This window comes from Rana temporaria, chromosome 4 (genome assembly GCF_905171775.1).
Source record: "Rana temporaria chromosome 4, aRanTem1.1, whole genome shotgun sequence".
Lineage (NCBI taxonomy): Eukaryota > Metazoa > Chordata > Amphibia > Anura > Ranidae > Rana > Rana temporaria.
The window spans coordinates 274,664,010-274,681,852 of record NC_053492.1 but is presented as its reverse complement, the minus strand read 5'-3'; the positions used below and the strand labels follow the sequence as shown (position 1 = coordinate 274,681,852).

Below are 17,843 nucleotides of genomic sequence, written 5' to 3'. Positions count from 1 at the left end.
GAGAGTTTAAAGAAACCCATGAGCAGTTCAGTGCAACTTCTTGAGGAACTCAAAGGGTATTGAAGGCACCCTGAACCATTTCAAAACCCCTTCACATTTAACTAACTGGTGGTCACCCTTTGGTTCTTTGGAGTGTGGATATTCTGGTTTGGTGTCCCACTGCTTATTCTGTTATGTTTCACCTGGAGTGATTTGGTAAACTGAGTGAATCAGTTAGTCTGAGCTTGTGTTGAGCGCACCAGCTCAATCCACTGCAAGTTCTAATTCTCTATCTCTGATCAGATCACACTGTGAAACATTATGCATTTAACCTTATGCACCATAGAATTCAGCAAGCCATGCTATCCAATACTTATATCCACAACCTTAGGCCTGCTATAGACAAGCAAAGCTTTGCAATGAGAGCAATATCAAACAATTTTCATAGCAACTGTCATCTATTTTCTACTGTAAAAAAAATAGAACATTTTGCTTTTTTAAGGCATTTTTTAACAACCAAGTTGCAGTTCTTGATTCTGTAAAGCTTATCTGGCAGTGATGGATTATTTAGCTAGTTGCTAGTTGAGACCCTCTATGTTAGTAGGTTGTTATTGATTCCTTTGTACATACACCACTTACAAATGTCATTAAGCTTAAAAGCCCCAGTGCTAATGTCATTGTATTTAGAAGGTGAGAACAGTAACGTTTGTGAAAATAGCTTTCTGGAAGGAAATAAAACACACTTGCTCTCCTGTGAAGTGTTGAATGAAAGAGTGGATGAAAAGGCTTACCAGTATGACAGTTGGCATTTATCACTATGGAGACAATGGGAAAGATTAAAGATGAATTTTAACCAGTTGAGCTCCTTTATAATCAGGGTTTTTTCGCTATTCAGCACTGCGCTGGAAATTGTGCGATCATGCAACACTGTAAACAAATGAAATTTGTATAATTTTTGTTTTGTTTACACAAGTAGAGCTTTATTTTGATAGCATTTGATCACCACTGGGTTTTTTTTTATTATTATTATAATTCTACTTTTTCTTATAAGACACATACAATAAAAAAAATATATTGAATTTCTTCTAAAATTTAGACCAAAGTGTATTCTGCTACATTTTTGGTAAAAAAAAAAAAAAAAGTGCTGACAGTGTGCACCGTCACTGTACTAATGACACTGGCTGGGAAGAGGTCATCTAGGGGCACTTAAAGAGTTAACTGTGTGCCTCACAATGTGTAATATGTGTTACTTTTATTTTGCTATTTGTCTGTTTTTTCTCCCTGCTTTGCAGAGAGAAGAACCAGACATATCATTGTTCCCTGTACACAGAGTTCAGAGTTCTGTGTTTTTGTAAATACAGAACTGTGTGTGTGTTTGGCCACAGCCGATCAACTGACTACAGCCAAAATCATTGGCTAAAATCAGCTGCCAAACTTTTTCTGTGTCCAATCACAACAGGGGATGCGCACATGCGTGCCCCAAACCCGGGAGCAAGGCTGTAAAAAATACTGGAATTCATGGGCACTAATGCGAGCTAAGTATGCATCTGGGAAGAGGGTTGATAGGGTATCTTAGCCCAGTGGGAATGGTGGGGATGAACAAAAAGGATAAGTGCACTGCATTTGAAAATGCACTTATTCTTTTAAAACTGTACTATGGTAGTTTTGACGTTGTGTTTTGCTTGAATGTAAAACTCCACAGGTCTCTTGCAGACTGAAACTGTTTTTTTCTATAAAATTGCTCTGTTTTTGGCTTCATCCATCTTGCTATTAATCTTAATTATTTTCCCAACTATTGCTGATAAAAAAGGATTGCCATTGACACATGATTTTTATCTTCCAAATGCTTGTTTGCAAACATACTTCAAAGAGGATGTGTTTTTTTTTTCAGCAGTGGCTTTCCTTTCCTCCATATATCCCAACATTGAGTTGTATACAGTATAATATCCCATTGATGATTACTCCTTCAGAGTCAAGCCCTATACACACACTATCAGTTTTCCTGCAGGTTTTTCTCTTCAGGTTTACCAAAACCATGTAGTGCAAGGGCCTGCCTGATTGCATACAAATTGAAACTCTTAAAGGGGTTGTAAAGGAAAAAATATTTTTTCATAATAAGCATCCTTTACCTGCAGACATTCCTCTTTTCACTTCCTCGTTCGTTTTTCCCACTGGGGGAAATTCCCTTATTAAAAAAATATCTTTGTTCCTTTTCTATAAATTGCTCTCACGCCCAAAAGATCTACTTGTCATACACAATTTATACATCAAATCTTCTATCGGTTGCTGGGTTCTCCTTCTATAGATTCTGGGGGAACATTTTCTTCCTCAAACATTCCACACATTCTCTTCATTTTTTATTCCACCGCTAATATATACTCTGCATTGACCTTGTATAGCGCTTTTCTCTCTGAGGACTCCAAGTATTGGAGATGGTGTTGGCCGGGAATCTAACCCGGGTCAGCTGCTTGGAAGGCAGCTATGCTTACCACTGCACCACCAACGCAAAAGTAGCATGTAGTGTGGGAGGAAACCGGAGTACCCAAAGGAAACCCACGCAAGCACAGGGAGAACATGCAAACTCCATGCAGATAGTGTCCTGGTCAGAATCTGAAACAAGGACCCCAGTGTTGCAAGGCTAACCCCTAAGCCTCTGTGCTGCCCATATGCGGCCCCTGTTCTCTAAGGCCCGCCCCCGCTGAGAGGGGTAAATCACTTATGTTCACTTAAAGTGCCTTCACAAGAAATCCAAACTTATCCTAAACTACAATATATAACACTCCTATAATAAAACACACCCAAATAACAATAAAGAGGAGTACCGTGTTCCCCAAATTAGCAACACAATGGAGATAAATATTCCATTCACCCTTAGGCCTCATTCACCTGGGAGGTATTAATCCGTACCCCATGGGAGGGCCATGTTTACCAGAATGGGGTTGCACAGATGTTCCCAGCATCCCGTGTAGGCAGTCCCATTGCTGTTAACTGGGGTGCAGTGACTGTACCCAATGTGACATCTGTGTGGGTGCCGGTGCACGGCCCCGAACACACCCAGGGTGCGTCCACGCAACTGCTCCAACATGGATGTCCTTTTTGGGGTTAACGCAGCCCCCACACAGGGTACAGATTCATACACCCCGTGTGAGTGAGGCCTTGGACTTCTCCACGAAGGACCTCACTGGCGGGAAGAGTTCTCATTTCTCCAGCAGAGAAAGCCTAAATAAAGCTGAAAAGACTTCTCCCACCTCTGAAGACAAAAAGAGTTCCAACCTCCACTTATAGCCGTCCAACACACGCCTCAAAAACATACCGCACTCCAACCTCCCCTTATAGCCGGTCCAACACACGCCTCAAAAACATAACGGACTCCAACCTCCCCTTATAGCCAGTCCAACACACGCCTCAAAAAAATACCGGCCTTCAACCTCCTCTTATAGCCGGTCCAACATATGCCTCAAAAACATACCGGCCTTCAACCTTCACTTATAGCTAGTCCAACACACGCCTCAAAAACATACCGGCCTTCAACCTCCTCTCATAGCCGGTCCAACACACGCCTTAAAAACATACCGGCCTCCAAACTTCACAACATAATCAATTACTTTATGTAGATCGACAATACATAGATCAAACATGTCACCTGGAAAAACGTGCTTGAGATGTTGGTGGTAAACAGCCTGCTAGGCCCGGGGGGAACCAAACCGAGTGCTCCAATAGCTGCCTTATATCCAAAAGTTGCCAAGAGTGTAAATGTAGACATTATACTTTAAGGTTATAACAATAAAAGAGAATAGCATACACCATTTACTTGTGCACATACCTATATAGCCCGCGGCGGGCGCTCTAATTTAGCATATTTAAAACCTACATCTCCCTCCTCACGATTGCACCACCTACTCTTTATTGTGGGCCAACACTGCAGCCTACTAACCTGCACCATTTCCCTGTGGACATACTTACATAGCCCGAGGTGGGCTCTCTAATTTTGCATACTTAAAACCCACATTTCCCTACACATTTGTTTCAACAATCTAGTTCTCTTTGTTTTTGGTTTATCCTGCAGGCTCTCTATTTCCTAGTCCCTCCATGTTGATAGTAAGAATACATAATGAGCTGTAAAGTTTCACTTTTCTTCATGATTCAGACATACGTGATTTTTTTTCTCATAATGAAATAACATCACTAATCATTCACATTAAGAATCACTAGAGTGGCCATTATAGCATCCATCTGTTTACTGTATGCATTTTAATACATGTTATGTTTTGTTACTTAAAAGACGGCGGCATATGTCTATCCCCACTTCGTATATTTGGTACTACCAAGGGTTAATAGGTGGGAGGATTTTCCACGGGAACTACTATATCCAATTGCCATTTGCCACATTCCCCTTGGGAGGCGGGATGCATCTGCTGCGAAACATAAAAGAACCATGTACGTATGGAGCTTGTATCACCTTTGAAAAAGTCACATGACAAAACGCGTCAGGGCTACTACGCAAGCACGCACGCCCGCCAGCTTGTCCGCACGCCAAGCATCCCAGCTGCGAGCTGCCTGGACTGACACGGACGCCCGCGGAAGAGTTTACCGGCGGTGTCGGCAGCTTCGGTTTCCAGCATACATGAGACAGGCGGACAGCTAAGCGAACTGTCTTTTGGCTAATAATTTTTTTTTAAGTTTTAGTTTTTTACTTGGGATCAACCCAGGTGCCTCTGGGACTTGCTGTGGAGGTTCTCCACTTACTTTTTAATCTTTTTCTTTAATAAATTTATTTTTAGATTTTTTTAAAAACATATTACGCTATGTGGACCTCCTTCTTTTGTATTTTTGAGTGACACCAACAGTGCCTGCCCGAAATATACTCCCAGTGTGTTTCTCACATCTTTGAGAAGCTGCAACGCCTGAAATCCAACACAGAGGACTGTGCAACAGGAGAAATCAAGGTACCACCACCTATCACCTTTTGCCCCTCAGGGGTACCGACATCTGGTGAGTGGGGACCTACAACAGTCACTGAATATTGATCTGTGAGGGATCGGCACTTGAAGTCACTATACAGATATTCTGCTATATCTTGTTTTCAGGGATTGCGCTTTGATGTCTGAACTTTGACCCCACTTTCTCCATCAAGACTAGTGGAACCCCTATTTGCTCATAGAATAATTATCTCTGTGGACTGTAGCATTGCTAGGGGGGATTGTCATTGTTATCTATTTTTATTTACTTTTTTTCTTTTTTTCTATTTCGGATTAGTCCGACACTGCTGTCTGTAATATTTTGTGGATTGCTTTTACTAATTAGGCTGCAGGAATTGATAGGAGCCCCATTGGGGAAATTATTGCCATTTCAGCCCCTATCTCTGGGCTACAACCACAAGCTTTAATCTACTGACCTGCACAGTGTCCTGACCGCACACCTGATATCACATTCCACTTATCACCTATTCACAAGGGATCAATCCAATTCACATGCACTTTTATTGGGAGCCAACGGGAGCCGTTGGTGTCTATTGATTGTGTGCACCTGTCGTTATTATATATTGTTTGTTGATGCCCTTCATGAACCAGCTCAAAGGTTTTTGCCTAAGGACATTAGGGATTGAGTCACATTTGAGCACATTTGGATCATAGGTTCTCCCTGCAATTGGAGGCCTACACAGGGTCTGGTCTGAATTACTGGCCTGCACAGGGTCCTGACCTGAATTGTATGTTTTTTTCGTATTTTTCACTTACCAATATTTTTTCATTTTTTGATTCTTCTTCAACACAATTGGACACCAACCCATGGTGGAGGTCCAAAAATTAATCACTCACTTGGTAACAAGTTCTATTCAGCACTATTAACGGGGCAACCTACATACGCTTCTATTGTTCTAGCGTGTGTCCATAGGGAGTCCATATACATTGGATCAAGCCCTTATACAGGTTACCCAACACTTGTTTATTATTATTAAAGGACACCCACAATCTTCTAAACCTAATCGGTTCAGCAGCGCCACCATCCTAGGGCTTATATATTAATTATACTTTAAGGTTAATCAACAATATTTCATTCTAAAGGGAAAGGTAGAACAAGGGGAGGGGGAGTATGGAAGGGGCAGAGAGGGAGGAAAGTAGGGGGGGTGGAAAGTTGCGGGTAAGGAAGGGGTGTGGGGGTTCCCCCAAACCCTCACCCCCTTCTTCCTCCAACCTTCCCTTCTCCCCCCTTTCCTCCCTCTCTCTCTCTTCCATACTCCCCCTTTGTTCTACCTTTCCCTTTAGGCCGGGTACTAACGAGCAAACATGTACGATGAAACCGGTCCGTCGGACCGTTTTCACCGTACATGTCTGCCCGAGGGCTTCTCTACGATGGCTGTACTAACCATCGTACAGAAGTCTGTGCGTAAACAATACGCGGGGCGTGGCCGCGTCGTCGCCGCGACAATTGTCGCGGCGATGACACGGCGACGTGGGCGGGCCTGCCATTTAAATGCTTCCACGCATGCGTCGAACTCATTCGACGCATGCGAGGGACAGCGGCGCTCGGACATGTACGGTAGGTCTGTACTGACGACTGTACATGTCCGAGCGGGCAGGATTCCAGCGGACGGTTTTAAAACACGTCCAGGAATATTTGTCTGCTGGGAAAAGGCCCGGCGGGCAAATGTTTGCTGGAAATCTGCCCGCTCGCGCCTACACACGACCAAACATGTATGCTGAAACTGGTCCGCGGACCAGTTTCAGCATACATGTTTGGTCATGTGTACGGGGCCTTAGAGTGTTATATTTTTGATTAACCTTAAAACTTAATGTCTGCATTTACACTCTTGGCAACTTTTGGAGGGCTTGGTTCGGTTCCCCTCGGGTCTATCAGGCTGTTTACCACCAACATCTCAGATACTTTTTTTACAGGTGATTATGTTTGGGCAATGTTGTGTCGAACCTTAAAGCTTCTGCAGAAGCTGCAGAAAGGTAAATAGAGGGCTGATGGGAAGACCCTCCAGTTACTGGAGTGGCAGCCACCACCAGTGTAGGGACCTGTGTTTGTACAGCCGTACCTGGTCCCTGGGAGGGTTCCTCAGACTTTTTGTTGAGTCTTCTTCTAGGAACAGCCAATTGTCTTGTTTGTCCAGCTACATTGATAGTTGGTGATTCAGAAGCTGCAGAAAGGTAAATAGAGGGCTGATGGGAAGACCCTCCAGTTACTGGAGTGGCAGCCACCACCAGTGTAGGGACCTCTGTTTGTACAGCCGTACCTGGTCCCTGGGAGGGTTCCTCAGACTTTTTGTTGAGTGTTCTTCTAGGAACAGCCAATTGCCTTGTTTGTCCAGCTACATTGATAGTTGGTGATTCAGAAGCTGCAGAAAGGTAAATAGAGGGCTGATGGGACGATCCTGCGGTTACTGGAGTGGCAGCTGCCACCATTGTAGGGACCTGTGTTGGTACAGCCGTACCTGGCCCTCTTCTAGGAACAGCCAATTGTCTTGTTTGTCCAGCCAAATTGACAGTTGGTGATTCAGAAGCTGCTTATGAGAATCTTTTAAGAGATTGATGACGTAGTGGATTCCTGTCATGATGGCTTGAAATGAAGATCCTCTCCCTCATATTCACTAGCAAATCGTCCTCTTCTCATCACCTGGTTTAACTTTTCTCCCAACATTTTGGCCATCTTCAATCCCAAGAAAGCTGCACCTCCCATTTAAATGCAATCCGTCACTACTATAAAGATGGTAACGGCCTGAAAAGTCAGTCCAGTTCGCCATGAAGCCAAACCCCTCCTCCCTGCACCAGTTCCTCAGCCACCTGTTAAGTACCAGAAGCTCTTGCTGTCTGTGGTGTGGCTCGAGGTACAGGCAGTATTTCAGAAAATATTGCTTTGGGGGACCTTTTCTTCAATATGGCCCCAAAGTCCCTAAAATCATTTTGTAAGGCGCTCCATCTTTCTCTGACTTTGTCATTGGTACCAATATATCCCATGACAGCTGGGTCCTCTCCAGCACCATCCAATAATCTGTCCATGCAATCTGCAATGTTCCGAACCCGAGCACCCGGTAAACAACATACTGTTTGGCGATAATGGTCTTTGTGACAGATTTTTTTCTACTATTTATACTTTTTAAAATATTACTCTTTTTAACACTTTTATTTTTTTAACATTGAAGTCAATGAGAGCATGTGACAGTTTTTTATGGAGCAATAGGATGGGGGGCAGTTTTTGATAGGGGGCAGTTTTTGATAGGGGGGACTTTTTGATGGGGGCACTTTTTGATGGGGACAGTTTGGGGGCACTTTTTGATGGGGACACTTTTTGATGGGGACACTTTTTGATGGGGTGCATCTTTTGATGGGGCAGTTTGGGGACACATTTTTATGGGGGCACTTTGGGGGCACTTTTGATGGGGGCAGTTTGGGGGCACTTTTTGATGGGGGCACTAGGATGGGACAATTTTGATGGGGACAGTTTTTAATGGGACTATTTGATGGGGGACTTTTTGATGGGGGCACTTTTTAATGGGGCAATAGGAGGGGCAATTTTAAGGGTGCAGTTTTTGATGGGGCAATAGGATAGGGGGACTTTTTGATGGGGCAATAGGATGGGGGCACGTTTTGATGGGGCAATAGGATGGGGGCACGTTATGATGGGGCAATAGGATGGGGGCACATTTTGATGGGGCAATAGGATAGGGGCACTTTTTGATGGGGCAATAGGATGGGGGCACTTTTTGGTGGGGCAATAGGATAGGGGCAATTTTGACGGTGCTGTTTTTGATGGGGCAATAGGATGGGGGCAGTTTTGAATGGGGACATTTTTGATGGGGCAATTTTGATGGCAGATTTTAATGTGGCAATTTGATAGGGCAGTTTTTGATGGGGCAATAGGATGGGGGTAGTTATTGATGGGGGCAGGTTTGATGGGGGCAATTTGATGGTAGTTTGGTGGTAATATGATGGGAGCAATTTGATGGGGCAGTTTTGATGGTAGAAATTTTAGGGGGCAATTTTATGGGGCAGCTCCTGCAAAATGTAATTACTTTTAAAAAGATGCTAATTAGTGGGAATGCTGATTCTCACTTCAACTTTTTCTTACGGATTTAAGCTGTTCACCCAGTTGGCTTTAGCAATTCAGCTATTCAGCATTCCCACGCATTTTCTATTTCTTCTCTGTTCTGTTCACTTCCTGCTTGTCTGATTGTTACTCACCACCGTGAAGGGAGGCTTTACTGCGGTGGTCAGTAAAGTGCTCACCCCCTCCTGGGAACTACATCTGTGTGGCAGGACGCTCTCTACGTGTTAGAGACTTCAAGGAGGTGTGAATTACTGGGTGTGCCGCAATGCATACTGGGAAATGTAGTTCTTACATGAACGAACACTGCAAACCAGGAAGTGAATGAGAGAACAGAAACTAGAATGCCGGAGGTGATATAGATGAAGGAATTTAATAGGTATTTACTTGTTTTTTAACAGAATTATTACACTATTCTGTCTGTCTACCTTGCAGACATTGATTTTAGCCCAAAAAAATGTTTCCTTTACAACTCTTTAAGGTTTGACCTCATATTACATGGTTTTGGTAAAACTGAAGAGAAAAACCTGCAGGAAAACTGATAGTGTGTATGGGGCATTACTGTTGGCCTCACATCTTCTTTAACCTCCCTGGCGGTATGATTATGTCAGATTTTTGATGCTCAAAGCGGTACATTGTTTTGCATGGAAATTTTGTGTTTTATATTGTAGGCCTGTAATTCTTAGGAATAACTCACTTAAATCTGTCCAAACAAGAGTTTAGTAGACATCCCGGGTATGATAAAGTTTGAAACACAAAATCATAAATTATAATATAGTAAATAACTATAAATAATTATAACAAATAATAAAATGTATTCAATAATGCAATTAAATTAAAAACACTGAAATTTGCTCAGTTGCAGAATTGTAGCCGTTAGACGAATCACTATCGCTCATTTCTGCAAGTGATTCTTATTTACTATCGCTGTTTTCTAGCTGCTCTAAAACCACTTTTGACGTAAACGGACACTTTTTGGTTGCTATGGACAATCTCCAGTTTACAGGCAGAAAGAATAGTATTTAGAATATAAAACTACATGCAGGGTACTGGACAAACCACTAGGGACAAAGGGGATGTGAAATTATTTGATACAGTAATGTAATCTGTACTGTATGTATAAGGTGTTTTTTACTTTTTGAATTTGGCGCCAGGTTCTGTCTCTGTCTCGGCGCTCGCAGGGAACGAAGCCCGCCACTGTAATAGATCGAGCGTAGGACACAGCCCGCACACACGGAACATCGCAGGATCCTGGGGACAAGTTAAGTAACTTTGCCTGGATCCTGCGATGCAATCCCGAGTGTGGCTCGGGGTTACCGCTTTTGGTAATAAAAATTTCACCCCGAGCCCAACTTGGGATTACCGCCAGGGAGTTTAAGTCACTAAGTTTTTGTGGACAACCTTCTATAAGCAGAGTTGTAGTTGTTCCTACCCTTTTAAAATAATAGATTTAACCACTTCAGCCCAGGACCATTTTACTGGTCAATGACCGGGCCACTTTTTGCGATTCGCACTGCGTCGCTTTAACTGACAATTGCACGGTCGTGCGACATGGCTACCAAACAAAATTGGCGTCCTTTTTTTCCTACAAATAGAGCTTTCTTTTGGTGGTATTTGATCACCTCTGTGGTTTTTATTTTTTGCGCTATAAACAAAAATAGAGTGAAATTTTGAAAAACAATGAATATTTTTTACTTTTTGCTGTAATAAATATCCCCCAAAAATATATAAAAGAACTATTTTTTCCTCAGTTTAGGCTGATACGTATTCTACATATTTTTAAAAAAAAAATCGCAATAAGCGTTTATTGATTGGTTTGCGTAAAAGTTATAGCGTCTACAAAATGGGGGATAGTTTTATGGCATTTTTATTAATACTTTTTTTTTTTACTAGTAATGGCGGCGATCTGCGATTTTTATCGGTACTTCGACCTTATGGCGGACACTTTTTGGGACCATTGGCATTTTTATAGCAATCAGTGCTATAAAAATGCATTGATTACTGTAAAAATTTCACTGGCAGGGAAGGGGTTAACCCTAGGGGGCGAGGAAGGGGTTAATTATGTTACCTAGGTGTGTTCTAACTGAAGGGGGGTGGGACTGACTAGGGGAAATGACAAATCGCTGTTCATACATTGTATGAACATGAGATCAGTCATTTCTCCCTCTGACAGGACCAGGAGCTGTGTTTTTACACACACAGCTCCCGGTTCTCGCTCTGTAACGAGCGATCGTGGGTGCCCAGCGGTGATCGCGCCCGCCAGGTACGCGTGTCGGCACCAGGGGCGAGCAGGGGGCTTAGTGGGTAAAATGCGAAATCACGTAATATTACGTGATTTTGTGCAGCCGACCTGCCGCCGTAAAACTGTGGCGGCTGGTCGGCAACTGGTTAATAGGCAATGTTCATAAACTGGGATTGGGATTTGTATTTCTCTACGACTTTATCCTGAACATGATTTGATAGCCTCTTGTTTTGCATGCTATTTTTAGGCCTTATGCACACTGGGGTTTAGTTTCACTTTATGAGACCCTGGCGTTTTGGTGCATGTGGAAGGCACGGGTGCATTTTCCAGCACCACTGCTGGCAGCATGTAAAACTTTGAAAGCTGCTACCACTGGACAGGGCTAGATGGTGCATCGGGTGGTACCAATGTGTAGGGCATTATACCCCCATGGACGAATTCTAAAAATGCAAGTAGTCTGCATTCTGAATTTCTGAGCATTTGTCTCTGGATCGCATACTGCCCTACAGTAAATGTTAGTTTTACCCAGTTCACCATCCAGCAGCAACAGCTCATAGAGCTTTACAGGCTGCCATCAGTGGAGCAGGACAGTATGGCTGCTCCCTTGTCTGCACCACCAAAACACCAGGATTTTATGCACTGAGGATAAATGCCCAGTGTACATGAAGAATTTGTCTACCAAATTTAGGTCAGCCGTTCTCAACCTTTTCAACACAGAGAAACCCTTAAAATAACTTTCCGGTCTTGGGGAACCCCTGCTAAAAATGACTATAGCTACAACTCATGATACAGTGCCTTGAAAAAGTATTCATACCCTTTGAAATTTTCAATTTTTTCTCATGTTACAACCAAAACGATAAATGTATTTTATGTTATAGACCAGCACAAAGTGGCACATAATTGTGAAGTGGAAGGAAATTAATTATTTTCCAAATGTTTTACAAATAAATATGTGAAAATTGTGGCATCTATTTGTATTCAACCCCCCCGAGTCTATACTTTGTAGAACCACCTTTTTCTGCAATTACAGCTGCAAGTCTTTTTGGGGATGTCTCTACCAGCTTTGCACAACTAGAGAGTGGCATTTTTGCCCATTCTTTGCCAAATAGCTCGAGCTCTGTCAGATTGGATGGAGAGCATCTGTAAACAGCAATTTTAATGACTTGACACAGATTCTCAATTGGATTTTGACTGGACCATTCTAACACATGAATATGCTTTGATCTAAACCAGGCATGTCCAAAGTCCGGCCCGGGAGCCAATTGCGGCCCCCGTTCCAGTTTAATGTGGCCCCCCTGGTAATTTGGATATATACTGTATTTATCGGTGCTGTCTCGGAGGGGACAGGGAGGGGCGGGGAATGAGTGCTGTCAAATTACATACAGGAGAATCTCCTGTTTACCCGGCGGCATCTGTAATAGGAAGTCTCGTCTACTGGGCTGCCATTGGATGACTCCTCTGTCTATCATAGGAGGCTGCTGTGTAAACAGGAGATTCTCCTGTATGTAATCTGTTGGCGCTTGTCCCGCCCCCTCCCCTCCGAGGCTGCAGATGGGCATTGATCAGGCTGCATTCATGGCAATGAAGAGGCCGCATTCCTGGGAATGGAGAGGCTGCATTCATGGCAATGGCGAGGCTACATTCATGGCAATGGCAAGCGTACAGATGGGCACTGATTGGGCTGCATTGATGGGCAATGACCCTTATTTTGCTTCACAGTTCTATATTTACATTTTTTTTCTGAAACTTCCCTCCTAAAGTGAAGGTGTGTGTTATACGTCGATCAATACGGTATATCCAAATAACACGCCCAAGCTCATCTCTTCACCACACACACCCACAAAGGCAGGAGAATTCTTGTTGGGCAGTGTATTAGTGCTCGGGCAAACACACTTACACCAAATTTTAATGGTTCAAAGAATGTCAGCAAAATGGTCGGCCCTCACGCATGTTCACTTCATCAAATCTGGCCCTCTTTGAAAAAAGTTTGGACACCCCTGATCTAAACGATTCCATTGTAGCTCTGGCTGTATGTTTAAGGTCATTGTCCTGCTGGAAGGTGAACCTCCATCCCAGTCTCAAGTCTTTTGCAGACTCTAAAGCCTTGTACACACAACCGATTTTCCCGGCAGGAAAACTGCCAGGAGAGCATTTGGTTGGGAATCCAGGCCATGTGTATACTCCCTAGCAGTTTTCCCGACAGGAAAACTGCCCGGGAAATATAGAGAACCTGCTTTGTATTTTCCCGTCGGGATTCCCGGCAGAGTGTTTCCTGCCGAGAAAAACGGTCGTCTGTATGCTTACCTGTCTGAGGTAAACCCGCACATTCTCGATACGTTTTTGACGCATGCGTAGTAGCATACAAGGTTAGTGTGGGGTGTAGCAAGATTAGCGGCGACGGCATCGAATGTGACGAGCGCCCCGGCTCGACGTAGTCTATGATGTCACCACGTTCTTGCCATTCAAAAGAACGGCAGTTTTATTTGACTCCCGTCAGGAAAACCGACATTTTTTTCCTGACGGGATTCCCAGCCATGTTTACATGGCTTAACAGGTTTTCTTCTAAGATTGCCCTGTATTTGGCCCCATCCATCTTCCTATCAACTCTGACCAGCTGCCCATGTTCTTGCATGGTGTTGCCACCACCATGTTTTCACTGTGGGGATGATGTGTTTAGGTATTTGATGTGCAGTGTTAGTTTTCCGCCACACACAGCGTTTTGCTTTTAGGCCAAAAAGTAAAATTTTGGTCTCATCTGACCAAAGTACCTTCTTCCACATGTTTGCTGTGTCCCCCACATGGCTTCTCACAAACTACAAACAAGACTTCTTGTGGCTTTCTTTCAACAATAGCTTTGGTCTTGCCTTCTTGCCACTCTTCCATAAGGGCCAGATTTGTGGATTGCATGACTAATAGTTGTCCTGTGGACAGATTCTCCCACCTGAGCTGTGGATCTCTGCAGGTCCTCCAGAGCTACTCTTGGCTGCTTCTCTGAATAAAGCTCTCTTTGCCCAGCTTATCAGTTTAGGTGGATGGCCATGTCTTGATAGGTTTGCAGTTGTGCCATACTCTTTCCATTTTTGGATGATAGATTGAGCAGTGCTCAGTGAGATGTTCAAAGCTTGGGATATTTGTTTTATAACCTAACCCTGCTTACACTTCTCCACAACTTTATCCCTGACCTGTCTGGTGTGTTCCTTGGCCTACATGATGCTGTTTGTTCACTAAGGTTCTCTCACAAACTTCTAAGGGCTTCACATAACAGCTGTGTTTATGCTGAGATTAAATTACACACAGGTGTACTCTATTTACTAATTAGGTGACTTCTGAAGGCAATTGGTTCCACTATATTTTAGTTTGGAGTATCAGAGTAAAGGGGGTTAAATACAAATGCACATCAAACTTTTCACATATTTATTTGTAAAAAAAAAATTGAAAACCATTTATCATTTTCCCTCCACTTCACAATTATATGCTACTTTGTGTTGGTCTATCATATAAAATCTCAATAAAATACATTTATGTTTTCGGTTGTAACATGACATAATGTGGAAAATTTCAAAGGGTATGAAAACTTTTTCAAGGCACTGTACATTAGTGTGATGGTCAGTGGGAAGAATTAACTCCTTACAGATAGCTAAAAAGATCAATATTGTCAGTGGGAACTTATCAGAGAGGCAGAAATTGTTCCTTGCTCAAGGAACCCCTAGCAACCTTTAGAGGAACCCTGGTTGAGAAACCCTGCTGTAGGGCTTTCCAGAAATGGATGTATACATCTTCAGATCATGTGCCATCTTGATTGCCCACAAATTCAACCCAACTACCAGTAATTATGTGGCTTCTAAAGGCAATTGACTGAACTACAACTTATTGAAGAGTTCAACAGCAAAGCAGATAAATATATCCAACCAAGTCGTTTTAATATTTATAAATAAATTGGAAACCTTTGTAGACTGTTTCCTTTTTTGAAATTAGGGACTATTTTGTGTTGATGAGTAGCATAAAGCTCCAACTAAATTCATGTCATTTATAAACAGCTTGTATGTCCCTAAGGGCATTATGTGCATCCAACCTTATATAAACATACTGTCATAGCAAATAGAAATTTCCAAAACTTACAAAATAAACAAATACTTCTATTTATCCTGAAATGTTTAATAACAATTACAAGTTAATGCATGACACAAATAAACATGTCAGATAATATTATATTATACTACAGGGTGGGCCATTTATATGGATACACCTTAATAAAATTGGAATGGTTGGTGATATTAACTTCCTGCTTGTGGCACATTAGTATATGTGAGGGGGGAAACTTTTCAAGATGGGTGGTGACCATGGTGGCCATTTTGAAGTCGGACATTTTGAATCCAACTTTTGTTTTTTCAATAGGAAGAGGGTCATGTGACACATCAAATGGGAATTTCACAAGAAAAACAATGGTGTGCTTGGTTTTAACGTAACTTTATTCTTTCATGAGTTATTTACAAGTTTTTGACCACTTATAAAATGTGTTCAATGTGCTCTCCAGTGACATGCGGCGAGTGCTACGCTGTGGGCTCATGCTGAATGAAGCTAGGACAGCCACTGATGTTTTTTCATTAGACCCCTTTCACACTGGATACGCCTATAGCGGAGCGTTACATTTTTTTTTTTTTTTTAGCCTACAGCACCTGGTATTCCCAGGCGGTCTCCCATCCAGGTACTAACCAGGCCCGACCCTGCTTAGCCTCCGAGATCAGACGAGATCGGGGCGCTTTCAGGGTGATGTGGCCGTAGGCTTTACCGCGATTTTAACGTTCCGCTATAGGCGTATCCAGTGTGAAAGGGGTCTAATGAAGAAACATTAGCGGCTGTCCTAGATTCATTCAGCATGAGCCCACCGCGTAGCACTTGCCGCATGTCACTGGAGAGCACATTGAACACATTTTATAAGTGCAAAATATAAAGTATAATCAGCGCAATATAAACACATAAAACAACAAGCAGCTGAACACTAGGATTCAATTAATAAAATTCCTGAGCATAAATATAAAGTAGATAGTGCAGCGCTAAAAATCCAATAATAGAAAGTCCATAGTAGAATCTTTTCTAAAAGTGACTGGTGATGGGTAAAAATCATGCAGGTGCTGTAGAGTGGTAATGAGTAGAAACACCTCCACCAATGGTAGTAATGGCCGCTCACCTCACCAATATGACCCTCTGTTAGATAAGGTCATAAACAGCATTCCCATAAGGGTATCTCCAAAGGGGGTTAATCCAGCAGTGATATGTGATAATCTCCAAAGGAAGGTCAGCAATCAGGCATCAGATCCAAATATAAAACAGAAAAACAGCACATAGTGTTTCTCCGTGGAGACAATATAATAAATTTTAATGAATAAAAACGCACTTGTACATCCGCTGAAGAAGTCCCGCCCCAGGGACGCAACGTTCGGTAGGGAGAGCGTGACGTCACCCGCGATCACAGCTACACACTTGTCTGTTACCTCTGGCACTAGATTGAGTGCCTATACTCTGTAAGTGCGTTTTTATTCATTAAAATTTATTATATTATATTGTCTCCACGGAGAAACACTATGTGCTGTTTTTCTGTTTTATATTTGGATCTGATGCCTGATTGCTGACCTTCCTTTGGAGATTATCACATATCACTGCTGGATTAACCTCCTTTGGAGATACCCTTATGGGAATGCTGTTTATGACCTTATCTAACAGAGGGTCATATTGGTGAGGTGAGCGGCCATTACTACCATTGGTGGAGGTGTTTCTACTCATTACCACTCTACAGCACCTGCATGATTTTTACCCATCACCAGTCACTTTTAGAAAAGATTCTACTATGGACTTTCTATTATTGGATTTTTAGCGCTGCACTATCTACTTTACATTTTATAAGTGGTCAGAAACTTGGAAATAACTCATGAAAGAATAAAGGTACGTTAAAACCAAGCACACCATTGTTTTTCTTGTGAAATTCCCAATACGTTTGATGTGTCACATGACCCTCTTCCTATTGAAAAAACAAAAGTTGGATTCAAAATGTCCGACTTCAAAATGGCCACCATGGTCACCACCCATCTTGAAAAGTCCCCCCCCCCCTCACATATACTAATCTGCCACAAACAGGAAGTTAATGTCACCAACCATTCCCATTGTATTAAGGTGTATCCATATAAATGGCCCACCCTGTATATAATATAAACCTGTGCCCAGACTAAGCAGGCTAAAATATTTATAAATTCAGAACAAACAGTGAAAGCAATCTGAAACATGCCATTACTTACCTATGTAGCTATAGGAATAATGGAAAAATGTGTCTTCAAGGATCATAACAGAGGCACTGATATAAGAGATGGTTACATTTAGGGTTAGTTCGAATTATGTGTGGTGACCTGAGTTTTCATGCACGTCCTGCATGTTTTGTGTATGCTACATAACTGGTCTCCATTTTTCTGCAGCACACTGAATGGTACTGCAATTTACCACACTGCAATGCAACGCATAGTGCTGCTGTGTGGACACATGTATGAAGCCCCAAAAAGTTAAAGAAAAAATAAAGAATAAGTAATCA

General features: G+C 42.5%; 1 protein-coding gene and 2 non-coding genes across 4 annotated transcripts in view; 1 reads left to right on the top strand and 2 right to left on the bottom strand.

The window, feature by feature from the left end:
* FAM184A (family with sequence similarity 184 member A) overlaps nt 1–17,843 on the top strand; it is a 307,530-nt gene that overhangs the window by 120,914 nt on the left and 168,773 nt on the right. The gene's annotated exons all lie outside the window — the stretch shown is intronic.
* On the bottom strand, nt 2,414–2,485 carry TRNAG-UCC. The gene has a single exon. It is a non-coding gene; the product is annotated as a tRNA-Gly (tRNA).
* LOC120938147 lies at nt 15,931–16,050 on the bottom strand. Its single transcript, XR_005748790.1, has one exon. It is a non-coding gene; the product is annotated as a 5S ribosomal RNA (ribosomal RNA).